General features: G+C 46.5%; 1 protein-coding gene and 1 pseudogene across 1 annotated transcript in view; both read right to left on the reverse strand.

Moving 5' to 3' along the window:
• The window catches only part of MCC (MCC regulator of Wnt signaling pathway), a 316,952-nt gene that overhangs the window by 173,574 nt on the left and 126,954 nt on the right, over nt 1–16,424 (reverse strand). The gene's annotated exons all lie outside the window — the stretch shown is intronic.
• LOC142438805 (interleukin-7 pseudogene) lies at nt 2,268–3,991 on the reverse strand (annotated as a pseudogene).

A 16,424-nucleotide genomic window follows, 5' to 3' on the forward strand; every position in this document is an offset into this window, starting at 1 on the left:
ACTTGTCTCCTCCCTTTGCAAGCCACCCCACCCACTCGCCTACTGCATGGGTAATTTAATGAACAAGAAAAGTACCGTGAGCCAACTTCCACATGCCCATTGGTCTAAACCAGAGATCTTGGTTATCTTTGAATTCTTGCTCCCACCCCTCACTCAGGTGATTGACTTTAGTGTGTTTTCTTAAAATCTTTTTGAGAAACTGTCCGTTCCTCCCTATACCCACCCCAACCTCAGTCTAGCTCAGTCACCACTGCTTCCCTGACTGTGGCAACAGTGCCAACTGGTTTTCCAGCGTCCAGACTTCTTGACAAACCTCCCCAGTTTGAACACTCTGGTGCGCAATTCTGATCATATGACTTCTCTGGCTAAAACCATAAATAGAAGCCCTCACCACCTGCCTTCCGTCTATGACTTCCCTCTGCTCTCAGGTGAGTCTGACTTCCCCAATGTGCTCCACGGACTTCCTGCTCGGCTACCCTACCCCATACAGTGCTACCTTCTCCAGCCATCCGGAAACGGAACTGCGATTCCTTAGACACATCAGAGCCCCTCCTCCAGCCCTGCCCCACAAAAGCACTTTCTACCTACCTTCTTCTGAGTCCGCTGCAAAGACTCCCCACCCTGTACAAGGCTAGGTGGGTACGACTCCCGTGGTGCCCCTTCCTTATTCCCATCACCACACCACCTTGATGGCGTCATCTCTTGGGTCTGCGGACAGGTTGCTGCCCATGATTGTGCGTGAGCTGTTTGCATCCCTCAGCTCACGACGTACGTGCTTAGTCAACATGTGTTGAAGATTAACCGTGTGAAGCAATGGAAACCTCAGGGGGAAGCCAGTCAAGGCACTGGAGTTCACTGTGGGGATTACACAAGGTGGACCTTCAAAAATGGTTGGAAAACCACCCGACCAAGCCTCTGAGGGGCACAGGGACGGGAAATATAAAGTGAGATGGTTATGTAGAAACCTAACCACAGGCTCTGAAAACAAAAGGAAGCACAGAAATCAATGATATGGTTCTGTTTATAGTTATGAATCACTTCAAATTTGAGACCACTTTCTGTAAAAAGGTATACACTGCTCCCCCAACTGTAATAACTGTTAAATTTCTCCACACACTTTTCTATTTTTTATTCAAAAGTTGATTTTGAATAAAAACAACTCTAAGGCCCATTCTGCATCGGCATACTACCTTAAGAGTGAAAATTTGCATCTTCTTGGCTGTTAATGTTCCAAGGTTAACATTTATTACAACAAGCAGTCAGAATCCTTAACAAAAGTAACAGTATAAAGGAATCCAAGAGAGATATCAAGATATGCATTTAAACATGAATGTTTACCACAGTGTCTTCGGTAGTGGTTTGATTTCTTCTTTCTTTTTATGTATTAATACAAAGGCCATTTATTATCAAAGAAGAAGCGTTATCCAAAGTATGCTATTTTTTAATAATGCAGAATGAAAATATTTTATATACAGATTGTGCCCAAATTAAATATACATATTGCATGGAGTAAAAGGCAAGCGTATATTATTTTCTTAAAATTATACCACAATAATCGCAGACTCATTTAGACCCGTTTGGTTGTGCCATACATGATAAAAGTATGACTCAGCGTCCTTACAGGAGATGGCTTTCTGCTTTCTGAAATTCTTTATTTTCTTTCAGATACAGTTGATAAACCACTACCGAAGACACTGTGGTAAACATTCATGTTTACATGCATGTCTTGATATCTCTCTCGGATTCCTTTATACTGTTACTTTTGTTAAGGGTTCTGACTGCTTGTTGTCATAAATGTTAACCTTGGAACATTAACAGCCAAGAAGATGCAAATTTTCACTCTTACGGTAGTATGCCGATGCAGAATGGGCCTTAGAGTTGTTTTTATAAGTAAGCAATGCTACCGTTGAATCCATCCCTGCAACTACTAAACTGCATAGATGGGTATTTCCCCCTGAAATTCGCAAACACATTGAAAAAGTGTTATTGCAAGGGGTACTTGATAGGGATCGCCTTAATAAAATCAGTTCAGAATTAATGCACACTGATATACATAAACATACAGACCAATGGCAGCATCTGGTTTACAGTTAATGTCCATCGTCTGGTATTAAAATATGGAGTTTTCAACAGTTGCAATCCATTTATACCAAGATACATTTAGTAGCTTGTGGGAGGTGTCCTGTCAGCCCCCCAAATCGCATGAGCAAATTCTTGACCGATGCTGCTGAAGCGCACACATTTCTAGACTGCCATGCCGTGTGTTTTCAGGGATCACTACCACCTTTCAGATTTTTATTCCAATGAGTCTTTTTCTAGCACTCTCTTTAAGGCACACAAGTCATTCTGTCGTTCCTGTTCCTTCAACAATGTGTTCTTTTCCAAATTCTGAGTGGGTTGGGCTTCACCAGTAGAAGGTATTTTTCCTTCTCTCATCTTGCTAGTACAATTCAACGTTTTAATGTGCCTTTGGAAACGTTTAATAAATGGACCATAAAATGCCCACTGATAGGAGTATTTTAGGAATTTTAAGGAATTGCCTTAAAAATCATTTTATTGGGGGCTCATCCAACTCTTATCACAATCCATACATCCATCCGTGTGCCAAACGGAATTGCCTCAACTTTTAAGCGCACAATATAGAAACATAGCTTCCTTACTATCATCACATGGGTGTGTTTTTGTTTTTGAAGTTAGATTCATTATTCAGGCAATTGCTACCATCTCTATCACATCTTCCAATGCATCCATACTGACCACTAGAACTTTTTATATTCATTGCCTTCTTTATCTTCAAAATCATAGTCAGACGATGCTACTGGAAAAATAAGATCAAGGGAGGAATTTCAAAAATACACCTAAAAGAAACAGAACAGGGCCTGTAGGAGGGGGAGGGGTGCTGTCACGAGGCAGGGGCTGTTTTTTGTTTGTTTTAAGTAACACCTGTAATCACAGTGTACATACACTGTGTTTGTACAGTGTACATATTTTTGTGTTATTTTATATAAGTATTCTTCTGTGAGTAGTCTTCATAGTCATAATTTTAATGGCTGAGAAAATGCCATCAAACAAACAAATAAATCTTAATTATATTTAGGTCACTTGTAATCTTTATCAATTAAACATAGTATTGTAACATAAAAATTATTTCAATTTCTGTTTTTGCCAGCAAGGGCACAGCCCCCCACCTTATCTTAGAGGATAGACATGCACGAATGCACCCTTGGGACACTGTCCACAGAGCAACACTCAAAAGAGTGGCTAGTCCATGCAGTGAGGTTCAGTTAGCACCCTATTATTTGACCTCCCTCATGATCCATTTAAAGTTGTTCTAGTGTTTAATTATTTTCTGCGTTGTTTTTGGCTGAAGTTTTTATTTGCCTTGTTTTGTTATCAGTCCTTTGGTTCTTTCTTTAATGATTTTGTGTATGTGAAATCCAGGATAGGTGAATCTACTGGATGAATGGCTCCTTGGGGGTCATGGCAGGGAAGGTTGAGGGAAATGGGGAGTTAAGAACAATGAGTACAAGAATGAAGACAATGTTCTAAAACTGATCGTGGCGATGACTCTACAACTCTTCTGGATGAGATTGAACTATTGAATTGTACAATATGTGACTTATACACCAATAAAACTATGGGCGGGGGGTCGGTGGCTGGTACGAGAGTGGAAAAAGCAAGGCCTGCCAATCAGAAATAAGCCTGGCAGATAGGCGAATGGGCTGGAAAGGATGTTCTGCACGGCAACCGTGAAGGTCTGAGAATGGAAGACAGGCGTCCAAGCAGGCATTTGGGCGGGAATGGTGCAGATGGAATATGCTCCTGAGAGCCAGAGGGATGTCGGGGTAGGAGGGCCTTGGGTTCTCAGCTCATTAACGAAGACTCCACCCTACAGCTGTCCCTCTCGGAAACAGGTGGCCACAGTGGTGACTGGGCCGTCTCGATGTTTGTAGGAGTGCGGCAACTGTTCCACCAAAGGAGGCCCGGCCATGGGCTAGGGACCGCGTGTCACCCTAAACGCCACGGTGGACAGAGGGGGGATTCCGACCTCTCTCCAATGGCTGGGGGAGCTCAAGGCACAGAAGGGGCAGGGGCAGCCCAGGGATAGCATTTATTTATGAGGGATATTTTGGAGGAGAGGCTTTAAGAAGTGCAATCGTGGGCTGCTGAGAATGTTTCATGGGCTTCGCTGTTAACTGTGAGGTTGAGGGTTTGAGTTCACCGAGGGCACCTCAGAAGGAGGGCCTGGTGATCTGCTCCTAAGAGAAATCAGCCATGGAAAACCCTATGGCGCAGTGTTACTCTGCCACCCCTGGCATCGCCATGGTCCGAGTGGGCACAACAGTAACTGGCTGCAAGATGGGAGTACTAGAATTGAGACCCACACTGTGTGAGGTGGTCTTTCAATAATACAGCCCACCCCTTCTTCCACCCCAAAGTCTGGCCCTGCCAGGGACAGTTAAATTTGTGCCAACCGTCAAATTCCTTCCCCGGTAGGCTTCTGATAATTAAAGTTTGAGTCAGCACTCATAGATAATATTTTCACACAACTCTGTCATCTTCTATCACTCTCTTGCTAACCTCAACAACTTTCCGATTTCACGTCTACTGTTCAAAGAACAGCAAAAACCTCCTAGGCAGCTCATTCGTAATTAATATGTCCTGCTTTCTCTTCCTCCTACCCCGGCAGTACAGCCCCAGCTCTAACGGAAGACAAAGGAGGCCTGAAGTCTCCCTGCAGACAGACCCAACTGTGGTCGCAAGCAATTACAGTCATTTCTATCTATCACAAATATAAATACATAACTCTTGTATCAATATTTACACATCGTCTTAGAAGCCAGCCTACTGTGCCGTCTTGAATTCAACATGCTTAGAAATAGTAACCTAAAAATGACCAACAAGCCATACTTTACTATTAAAACAGCTATCCCTCTCAGACACCCACCCCCCCCACCCCCATGCGCCTTTGGTGCCTCATTCAATACTCCACAGAGACCCTTTAAAGAACACAGTCTGTGCTTTCAGCAATAACTGACATCCCTGTAAATCCATGTAATGCTCAGAAAATAAATCCCGTGCTCTCTGCTGCCCATACAGCCACATTAATCTTATGAATAGTACCACACAACGCTCTCTTCTCCCTCCCGCCCTCCCCTCCATCTGCTGTAAGTAGGGCAAGTATTTTACTCATGTTAATTGTTCTGACAGATGAGGATCAACACTGCTTTAATCCATTTGCAGCCCAGCACGGGAACATCTGTCTTCTCAAATGCTGTTAGCGGCAGGGCGCTGTCGTGAGTAACACGGAGCTAGTTCAGGGCAATCACAGCAAGCTTAAGTGACCGGCTCCACTCTCCTCAGGGTGCGAATCCAGGCACATTCTTCCCAAAACTGGCTCAAGGTTTCTGAGTTGCCAGGGGGTTGTGTTTTGATGCTTTCAAGACAGAAGTGGGGTTTCACTAAGTTCCTGTTTTTTATTTGAAAGTGTTAATGGATCTTTTTTCTTAAACCAATTAATCATACACAACTCCCCAAGCCCCCCCCCCAAAAAAACCACTAAAAGACAGAAGGAAATGGTCAAATTCTGAATGATTTTACCATAATATGAAGCAACTCGGTTAGGAAATACGCCCTTTTAAGGATGGGGTGAATAGGCCACCTGGTCATACTCACACTGGGCATAATGGGGACAAGGCCTACAGTGGGGACGAGGACAGGAGCCTTGGAGCTAAGGACCAAACTCGTTGTTGGAGAATGGTTTCCCACTCAGGACAGCCCCGCCTGTAGCCGAGCAGAACCGTGCTCCACAAGACAACCCGACCCGCCCCCAACCAAACCTATCCTGTGGCCAAGAAGCCGATGCCAACGCAACGATCCTGCAGAGGGTTTCTGAGACTGTGCACTGTGCAAGCAGCCTTACCCTGTCTCCTGGAGCTGTGGTTAGCAGTTCAACACCTAAGCAACACACACAGCTACACATGTGCGTGCGCGCACACACGCTCTGGTTTCCAAAGGTTCTTAGGAAAATGTCATTATCTTTTCATTCCATGTTTCCATGAACATTTTGAAGCTCCCTCGTATATGTATGTATGCACATTTAATGATTTATTTGCTTTTATTAAAATATATTTTAAAATTTGGTGACATAACGTATTTGAGACCAGCGGGCCTCCCCCTAAGATGCACCGCTTAGTCAATACAGTAATTCAGCGCTTACCTCTCTGTGACATCCAGGGCTCTGGAGATAAGATCAGGGACCTTAGGGCTAGGCACACTTCCCCTCAGACCCCACTTCCATGACCAACTGCTGTGAGTACTACAAGTATTAAATGGTGTAACATATTTAAATCTGGCTCATGACCGCCCCTAGACCTGGGATGACTGCCATATTTGGGTAGCGGTTATGGTTGGCAGTTCAAAACCACCAGCAACTCTGAGGGAGAGAGAGTGGGTTTTGTATTCCACAAACAGTTACAGTCTTGGAAACCCACAGGGGGTCGCGGTGAGTCAGCATCAACTGGATGGGAGTGAGTCTGGTTTGGTTCCTGCAGTTACTCTTAAATCTACTGAAACCTTGGTTATAAATGACCTGAAAAAGTAGCTTTGTGTCATGTGCTACAAATTCCTCAGAGGTTTCTAGTCTGGCCCAGATATTTAGTCAAAGAGGATTTCTATGGAGACTAAATACCAGTGGCCAGACAGCACGCTCCCCACTCCTCCCCCCCCTGCCAAATATCATCTGAGGATACAGCCCTCCCTGCCCTCCCCTGAGCTGTACTGCTTCACTGACACCTGCACCCCACTGGCCCAGCTGTACCCACAGCTCATCTCTCACATGAGGCGGAATTTGTCATTTTCTCTTTCCTAATCCTTCTTTCTGTCATATTTGTATTTCCTCCTCATTCCCGCTCTCTGTCTCCTCTGCTTTCAATTTAATAACCTTATACATTTCAAGTTCTCAGTACAGTGCTTCTAGTTCAGAAATCTAATGAAGAAAAATAACCAGGGTGTGACTCAGATTCACTGCACTCTATCCGGTAGAGAACCTGCTTCGAAATTCACTCTGTACCCACCTCAGAGGCAACACTAGCGACCCCTTTCTCTCCCCTCGCCTCTTCCTTCTTAGCCCTGGGTTCAGGCTACACCGGTGAGAAGAGAGGAGACTATTCTTCTGTGGTGGGCTCTTTCTTCGATGGCTTCCAGGTATGGGCTGGCTTGTAAACTACAACTTAGTCATCATTCACACTGCTGACCCGAAAAATGCATACGCTGTAATGCCAGTCCTCCTTCCCCAAGTACACATGTTCATACTCTATGTTCACATTCCAAGGAATAAGGACAGGGTAAACACACACATATATTCTATACAAGTGAAAACATTTAAACTGGAATAGTAATACTCTCTGGATGGTGGGATTCTAGGTTATCTTGTTTTAGTATTTTCCGAGTTTCCAAATTTCAACATGATTGACATGAATTCTTTTGTAATTAGAAAAATTCTCATATAGACTCAATTTTGTTCCTCCAACCTGAATCTGGCATCCTATTTATACATCATTAACCCAATTTATAGTTAAAGTTCAAGACTATATAGAGTAGCTACTGATTAATTTTGGAGAGAGGAAGCTTGAACTTGCCAAAGTGATTAGAATCATGTAGCTGTGCTCTAAAAACCTACATGCATCCTTCCAGGTTCTGTTTTCACACTCAGAACAAGACGTCCGTACACAATCCAATGACATCCATTAAAGGCCGCTGACCTTAAGCTACCTGAAAAAGACACCCCCAAACTGAGGCGGTTTCTAGACATGTGACTTGATGGGAAGCTTTGATTCCCAAGAAGCCGTCCTCCTGCACCTGATGCTACCAGAACATGTGAGTGCTCACAGGTCTCTTCAGCCCGCACAAGGCAAATTTTAGACCAGCACTACTCACCAGAGTGAAAAGACTCTTGGTGGTGCAGTGGTTGAGTGCTTGGCAGATAATTCAAAGCAGTTCAAACGCCCCCCCCCCCCCCGACTCCACAGCACAAAGAGCCATCTACTTCTGCAGAGATTTACAGCCCTGAACACCATGTGCGGCAGCTGCTGTCCTATCTTTTTGTTATCAGAGGAATCTGGACATGACGGCAACGCATTTGTTCTGTCCTACAGTTTCCTTACCAGAGGGAATTGGATATGATGCTAATGCATTTGGTTTGGGGTTTTTAATTGACTAGAACACTAAGGCCAGCCTTGGAAAGGTTTGGACTAGGATTTAGAAATGGGTTCCGATGAGCTCAGTTGTACTAGGACTCAGAGGATTGGGGCTGGACTATTCTGTTGTTTGGAAACAAGGAAGTCAATATTTAAGAAAATGAAAGAGAAAACAAACCGTATTTACTTGTCTACAAGTCGAGTTTTTCCAGCACATTTTGTCTGCAGTTTTTGTGGTAAAATTAGGTGCCTGGGCTGATATTTGGGTTGGCTGATACGCGAGTGTATAGTTTGTGCGCTAATGATTTATCTGGGCTATGAGCCTCCTATAAAATGCCATTTATCTATCAGGGGCTCCAGTGGGAAGAGAATGCTGTGAAGATGATGATGGCAGCACATGTGTAAATGTGCTTGACACACTGGATGTAAGAGCCCCCAATACAATAATACATATATCTTTATCTGTAACAAAAAATAAGTATACAAGTGAAAAATAACTCACAGTGATACTGCGAGTGCTGTCAACTTGAAACTGACATTGGGTCTGTTATGCTTGAAGACTGGCATCCCCCAAAGTAAATGCTGTGTGTGAAGTTTTGGGGGGATTATGCCCACAGCCCCAGCCTGGGAAAGGAGCACCCTCCTCTAAGCCCATCTGCTTTGCTGACAATGGCCATGCACAGGTTGGCTAGTGGTGGGGGTAATTTGTGAAGGAAAAATAAAGATCGAGTGTCAGAAATCTAGCAAACAGGCAGTGACAACAAAGATCCTAGAGAACAGTTAAACTTTCCCCCAGGATTGCTGGCCTGTCATCTCTATGGGAGATCACCTGGTCTCTCTTCTCCCACGGAGTCACTGGTGGGTTCCAGCACTTGGGGTAAAGACTGTGCCCCCGCCAGGCCTCCTGCAATGCTCAGTAGCCTTAGCTATATTGACTCTGGGTCTGCCACCATGGAGAGGGCTCAACTCTGACTTTACCTTTCTGGGTCTCGGTTTTCATAGCTGCAAAACGGGACAACTACTCCTCTGGGGGGAATAAAGCAAGATGAGTCTGTGTGTGAAAGACCAGAAAGAGCGATGCAATAGGCGGTTGCGAGGTACGAGGTTTATAATGCTAACCATACAAGGCAAACTGCCAACCTGCCATTCTCGGAGAACTTAAAAGACCTGCAGGTTCGTCTGGAAGACCCGAACCCCTGGAAAGTCCCCTTCACCACTTGTAAAAGACATGAAACCTGGTTCCAAAGTGGAAACAGAAAACAGAATACAAGAAGTTCTTGGACAGGGTGCTGCAGGACAAGCCAGCCTCGTTGCTGGTAAACCACCATACAGTCCAGGCCCTGCCCTTCCCTGCACGGATGCATTCAGTCACCAAAAGGCAGGAGCTCATCCCTACAGATGCCCTTCCCTAAGGCCCATATCTAAAGGCCCTGGGGCAGGTAGAGTTCCCTGAGCATCTGTTGGGTCAGTGGATTCTACTAGAAGTGTCTTTACCCCCTCTTTTCTAGAAGGTAAAAACTAACATTGTACTCCTCATCCGGACCATTCCTTACCTGTCAATGTGGTCTCTGTATTAGGCGAGGGTCTATGACCCAAACTGTCCCTGTCCTTCCAACGGAAGTGCTGTTAAAGAGGTACTTACAGAAGAGAAGAGACTGAACTGCATCGCACATGTAAGAAGGGACAGCAGTTTTAGTTAGCTCAGGTGAAAGGCTGTCTTTCTCTTAGCCTTCCGGAGCTTGGGACCTGCTCTTCCATTGCCGCGTTCAAGCCAAACACAGCACTCAGCTGCTGTCAGTCAGTGCTGACTCACAGTGACCGCAGACACAGCAGAATGAAGCACCGCCTGGTCCTGCAATAGCGTCACAGTCATTGCTGTGCTAAGCCCGCCGTTCACTCACTGTGTCAGATCAGCTCTCTGAAGCGCTGCTGCTTGTTCACCGACCCTCTGCTCTAGCGAGCATGGCGCCTCCTCCAGGGCCTGGGCCCTCCCGGTAGATGGCTTCGCACCACCTTCACATTCTGCCGTTTCAGCTTGTTGCTGTTGGGAGCCATCAAGTCTGACTCACAGCGACCCCACGGGTCCAACAAAACGCAACACTGCCCCGTCCTGCGCCGTCCTCACAACTGTTGTCATGTGTAGCGCTTGTCTGGCAGTGTGTCACACCGTGGTGGCTTGTGTGCTGCTGAAAGCTCGGCCACCACGGTCTCGAAAGCCAGCAGGGTCACTGGAAGGGAACAGGTTCCCGCAGAGCTTCCCCACTAAGAGAGAATGCGAAGAATGAAGAGGCGTTTATGTCAGGACGCTATCGATTTTCTTCACGATCACCATACTAAAATGCAGTACTTCTTCTTCCCCTCTGAGCCACTGTGCAGCTCTCACGTGCACTGGAGGTGATTAAAGATAGCACGGCTTGGGACAAGCACACCTCCGTCCTCAAAGGGATATTTTTGCTTTTTAACACTTTACAGAGGTTCTTTGCACCTGACTTGCTGAATGCAGACACTGTTTGGATTCGTGCCGGCAACTAACAGCAGCAGCAATAACAAGGACCATCCACCCCGAACAGCATTCTTGAGACGACTGTGCCCACCACAGGCAGGAGCTGGAGTCAGAACCAGAGCAGAGCAAATGCCTGGAGAACTGTGCAGATACAACAAACCACATCTTCATTAAAACCAGCACAGGAAACTGGAACCAGTCCAAAGAAATATAAACTATGTGGAATACAAAACCAGGGAGGAACATTTGCCAGAATTTACTATGTCTTATCTGAGAGGAAAAACAGTCTTGGGCAGGGGAAAAGAAGGAGGGACCGTTATTGATGAACAGCTACACAGTTCTGGCCGCATCACTCCCTCTCCTTTGTCTTCCTCACTCTAGGATCCTCGCAGTCCTGAGCTGTCTTTCTTCAGTTGAACATTCTGAAGCCCGTGCAGATTAAAAGGAAGGACTATTCAAAGTCACAAAGTTGGTACAGAGAACGATGTGACACCCAAATACATTTCTAGTCCCCTCCACGGGGGTGCCCTGGTGGCATCGTGGTTACGCTGTGGGTCAGCGTTTTGGAAGCACCAGTAGGCAGGTGTCTCAGGAGCAAGAGAAGGCGATCTACTTCTGGAAATGGCCAGCCTTGGGAGCCCACTGGGCAGTTCTATCCTGCCCTACATGGCCGCTGTGAGTCGGAAGCAGCTCCATGGCAGAGAGTGGCTCTGCTCTTTGAGCCCCCTCCAGAGATGACGTGAGCGCTTCCAAAGAACTGCACTCCCCTAACATTAGAGTTTCCTCTTACAAGACTGCTTTCCCATTTGCTGCAGCGTGAACTTGCTGAATGGATTTCAATCCATATGACTATTTGGGCAAAACATAATGAGATAAATCAGATCTATAACTTCTATTCAAAATTATCTATGAAAGCAACTCACATTCTAATTCCCTGCCTCTCATCTTCTTTCCGTTCAACTGGCTTTCCCGAGTGCTGAGTACAACAACTCATGTGTTCCGACTGGCTAGAAACATGTTGAATGAAAAATGAGATCAACTTGAAAAATGTAATTCTGTTGATCTTTGGAATTGCCCACGGAATTCCCCTACAACAGCTTTCCATTTCTTTAATTTTATAGAAACAGAGGTCAACAGGCTTAAAAACCAAACCCAAACCAAACTCGTGGCCGTCGAGTTGATGCCGACTCATGGTGATCCTACAGGACAGGGTAGAACTGCCCCTGTAGGTGTCTGAGACTGTAACCCTTTACGGGAGTAGACAGCCCCAGGGTATCTCCTACAGCAGTTGTCCATTTCTTTGATTCTATAGAAACAGAGGTCAACAGGCTTAGTCCATAAAGATATCAAGCGAAGAGATGAGCAGGTGGAAGTCTTCAGAATCTGCCCGAAACTCTAGAACACATAACTGCTGTTTAAGATCTTCCGATCCCACGGGGCAGACAGTGGTATTCTAGATGGCTGATAGCTCACCTTCACATAACCACGTCTAGAGTTACACACCGAAATAGTCAAGCAGACAATCTTAACTCTAAACCACTAACTGGCATACACTCAGAGAAAAACAAAACACAAGAAAAAGTTACCGTGAACCGCTGTCTTCAAGCCCCAGCTTAAGGGATCTTTCACTGAAATGGCTGCAGAAAAGGGCTCTGACGGTAACTGGGACCCTCCAAGAAAACCTAATGAGAATCATGATCCCACCGATTGCATTAACACTGGTCAGAAACCAGGAAGTACCATGAGACCCTAGCAAGCTGTCAACCCCCAGCTTCCACTGTTGCAGAAACATCACCTTGATGAGGAGAGAATGCGCGAAGGAGGTTTACGTGTAGCCATCAGAAGCTGTTTCCAGGATGGGATTCTGATTCTCCAGGCATCGAGGGAGGGAAGGCCAGGCATCGAGGGAGGGAAGGCCAGGCATCGAGGGAGGGAAGGCCAGGCATCAAGGTAGGGAAGGGCGGCTCTGTGCACAGGGACAGAACCGCTCTGTGCAGCCAGATTTACCTGAAGATAAGAGTTCTCGAGGCAGCAACGGCTATAGGCCGGAAAATGTAACAGCAGCAAATGCTTTGGACTAGCCAAGAAACCAAACCGCCACAGGCACTGCCTCGAGTCAGCTTGGACTCCCTGATCTACAGGACAGGGTGGAGCTGTCCCTGTGGGTTTCTGAGACTGTCACTCCTTCTGGGGGTCGAAAGCCTCCCTTTCTCCCAGAGCGGCTGGTGGTTCAAACTGTGCACTGTGCGGTACATAGCCCAACCTGTAACCACGATACCACCATGGTTCACTAATGCTCCTGCACTCACACCTTTACACAGAGGTGACTCCTGGGACGGGATGCGCACACCATCTTGCTTGACAAACAATTCTAAGATTCATGGCTACTTAAGAAATCTAGGCAGGTGTTGGCAAGAATGGACAACTGACCGAGAGGGAAGAAACAGGAAATAGACATTTAAAAGCAAATGTATTTAGAAAGCCACAGTCTAAGGGCCCGGGTAGATGCTCAGAGCTCCACAAACCTCAGGGGTCTCTTAGGCATTACCATTCCTGAGCACGCCAAAATAATTTATCACAAGCATAAGAGAGATGTGGCTTGGTAGCAAAACACATAAAAGAGATTTAGGAATTCTAGTTCACACCGAGTTCATTGTGAATTAACCGTGCTGTGGCTGCCAAGGGGTCACATCCGCCACCTTAAGACACAGAAGCTGAGGGAGTAGTGCAAAAGGGGGTCCATTCCCCCCTCCTCAACACTGGCCAGAAGAGAGCCTTTCTGGACTCCTTGTTTTGAGACAGAAGAGCAGAGGAAGATGTGTGCAGTGGAGATGGAGGTATCTTAGTGCAGAAGTCTCGGCCTGCCAGACAGAAAACTCTCGTTGGAATCCCAGTCAATGTCTATCACGTAGAGTGGCTGCTCATGTCTCCGTGGCGGTTTGAGTATTGTGGGAAAGCTGCAGGGGTTTCGGCAGAGCTTCCAGACTAAGACCAACGAGGAAGAGGCTGGCCAATCAGCCAACAATAACTCTATGGACTACCAGCATCCCCTCCATAACTGATCATGAGGATGATGCAGGCCCAGTCAGTGGGGTTACACAAAGATTGACCGTGAGCTAAGGGCCAGCTCACTAGTTGCTAACAATAGGATCAGAGTGATTTTGTCATGCGGGGGTGGGTGGAGAGGGAGATTCGGAACCCAATAAACCTGAAAGAGCCCATCAGTTGGTGGGGAGTCTATTCTGACTCATGGTGAGCCCAGTTGGGTCAGAGCAGAACTATCTCAGAAGTAGGTTGGGAGACTCACGCCGACTATCTTTTGGTTGGCATCAAGACATTTAAAATGAACCTTTTGCACCAACCAGGGCCTCGGTGACCCGGCAGGATTGCAGAGCTGCTGCGGTGGCGGAAGCGGGTAAGGGCCCCCGAGGGCCTCGTGCAGGGAACCCTGGGCTTTCCCTGGAGACGCGCTCAAATCCGCGCTACAAATGATCTGTTCACTGCCACCAGATCTCACATGGGCAGTGTGCCCTGCACAGAATCTCTGTGGCCTGCTTTTCAAACTAGGGGACTTCCAAATGAGGGTAACCAGGTGAGTCCCAGCAGGCACTTAAAGCCACACTACACAGGACTCAGAAGCTACAAACCGGCTCCACAGATGCCCTCTGATTTGTACCAGCTCCCTCTCCACCCCACTCACCGGAATCTGTTCTAAATACCAATGGCTGCAACATAAAAACATGTTTCTGGATTTCTTTAAACTATCAAAACCGTGAGCAGCCCAGAGTCTGCTACAAGCAAGGAGCCAGGCACTAGGACTGACGGGCGTGACCCAATCCTGACCTTTGCCACCCTCTACATCACGACAGCATATGCCCTTTCAAACAAACCCATGACTCCGCTGCACAGTTAGCCCACTCGGCCGGACCTGAGGCTGTAAAGCAACACCTCTACTTCATGTAAAAGGGGCTTACCATCTTTCCATACTTAGAGCAATACAGATGTCTTAGAGAAACAACGCAAAGCACCAAGGACCTTTTAAGAGAAAACTAGCAGTGGTCCTGAGGTGTTGAAGAAATACCAGTCCTATGGCGGGATTGGAGAATGGGGCGTGAGGGGGACAGACCCAGGAACTACCAAGTCTAGCCTCAGGGTAGGTTCACTTCCCATACCAAACCTAAGAGCGGCTCTCTTTGTAGGCCACATCCCAATTGTACCAGCTTGAGAAGTAGCCTCCCAGGCTTCAGAAATGGTCTCACTGTACCCCAGGGCAGCGGGATGCTTGAAGATCTACTCAAATTCTGAGAGAACTCTTATTCCTGAAATACAAGAAAAATCACTACCTATTCTCATTCACAGCAGAGAGTCTGGTGTTGTTCTGTCTGGTGTTGTTCTGCTATAAAATTTTCTAAAGACAATTAAATGTCACTATGGTGTATGAGTCCATTTGAGGAGTCTGATTACCAACTCACAGTCAATCTGTGTAGGTGAGGCTTTTTACATCGGCGTGAGGAGGCTTTCTTATTTTACTGTGAGAACAGCCTGCCCGCACTTCGAGGATTAACTTAAGAGTCTAATACGGCTACCCAGCCCTCATCTCTGGCGCAGTAATGATCACTAGAGAAACTCCCTAACAACCGCTAAGAATCAAACATGTACTCATAACCCAATCAAAGAAAGCAAAGGGACACTTTCCCAAGGAAGGAATTTCTCACACAAGCAAGCCACACCAGGCTAGGCACACCCAGCTTACGATCCAGGATCCCATGGCTCTGCTGCACGTTCAGAGCACACCCAGGGACAAAGTTGTAACAACAGAACCATAAACAGATCTGGGACATGGCCCCGCTCCAGCGTGATCTCATTATCATTCTAGAGATGGAAAGTAGGACCCAGTAAACCAAGCCATAGACGAGCCTCTCTGAGCCCTGGTGTTTTGAAAAGGGATGTAAAATGGGCCATGCATTATTTAGAGTTCAGGAGGCAGGGACCTCAGATGGGAAATGAAATAACAGATACAGCTTATATTAGTGCCAGCTTGTCCACATTACTTGCAAGCCTTGCGGTTGTCTCTGGACGCCCCGTTTTCCATTATAAATTTATTGCAGTCATGATTGGATGTTGTCAGGTTTTATGAAAAGGACCAACTGACAAACGAAATTCTCTCTCTCTCTCTTTTTTTAACCCACCCATCTCCCAAAGGAGGTTTGAAAAGAACATTCGAATTATTCTAGCATGACCAAGAAACACAGAATCGACGTGTTCTTAAATGGGCGCCCACAGTTTCATTTGTTGTTGCACACAGGCCCAGTGACTGCAAACATGCTTCATCCAATAGGGAAATCTGATCAGGAGCCTGGCGCCTTGCTTTGCTCCTCACAACCACTAACTAAAGCTGTGTTACCAACAGCACAGCAGCAGATCGACGACCGGGGTGTGCGCATCAAGACACCGAGGGCCAGGTATCCCCACTCAGCCCAGCGTTTTCTCACCCTACAGCCCCAGCAAGGTAGGTGCTATCGGCTGTTTTCATCTCATCTCACATGTGTAAGGTACTAGAGTCTCGAAGGCGGAATAATTTGCCCAGTGTCACATGGCAGCTAAGTGGCAGGGACAGGAATCAATCAAAAGGTTGGCCTGACTCCAAATCCATGCCCCTCACTTAGGCAATCTCAGAGCTCAACGCACTCAGGATCTACCCAAGAAAATTTTCCCATGAAGAT

This window comes from Tenrec ecaudatus, chromosome 2 (assembly GCF_050624435.1).
Source record: "Tenrec ecaudatus isolate mTenEca1 chromosome 2, mTenEca1.hap1, whole genome shotgun sequence".
NCBI classification, from domain to species: domain Eukaryota; kingdom Metazoa; phylum Chordata; class Mammalia; order Afrosoricida; family Tenrecidae; genus Tenrec; species Tenrec ecaudatus.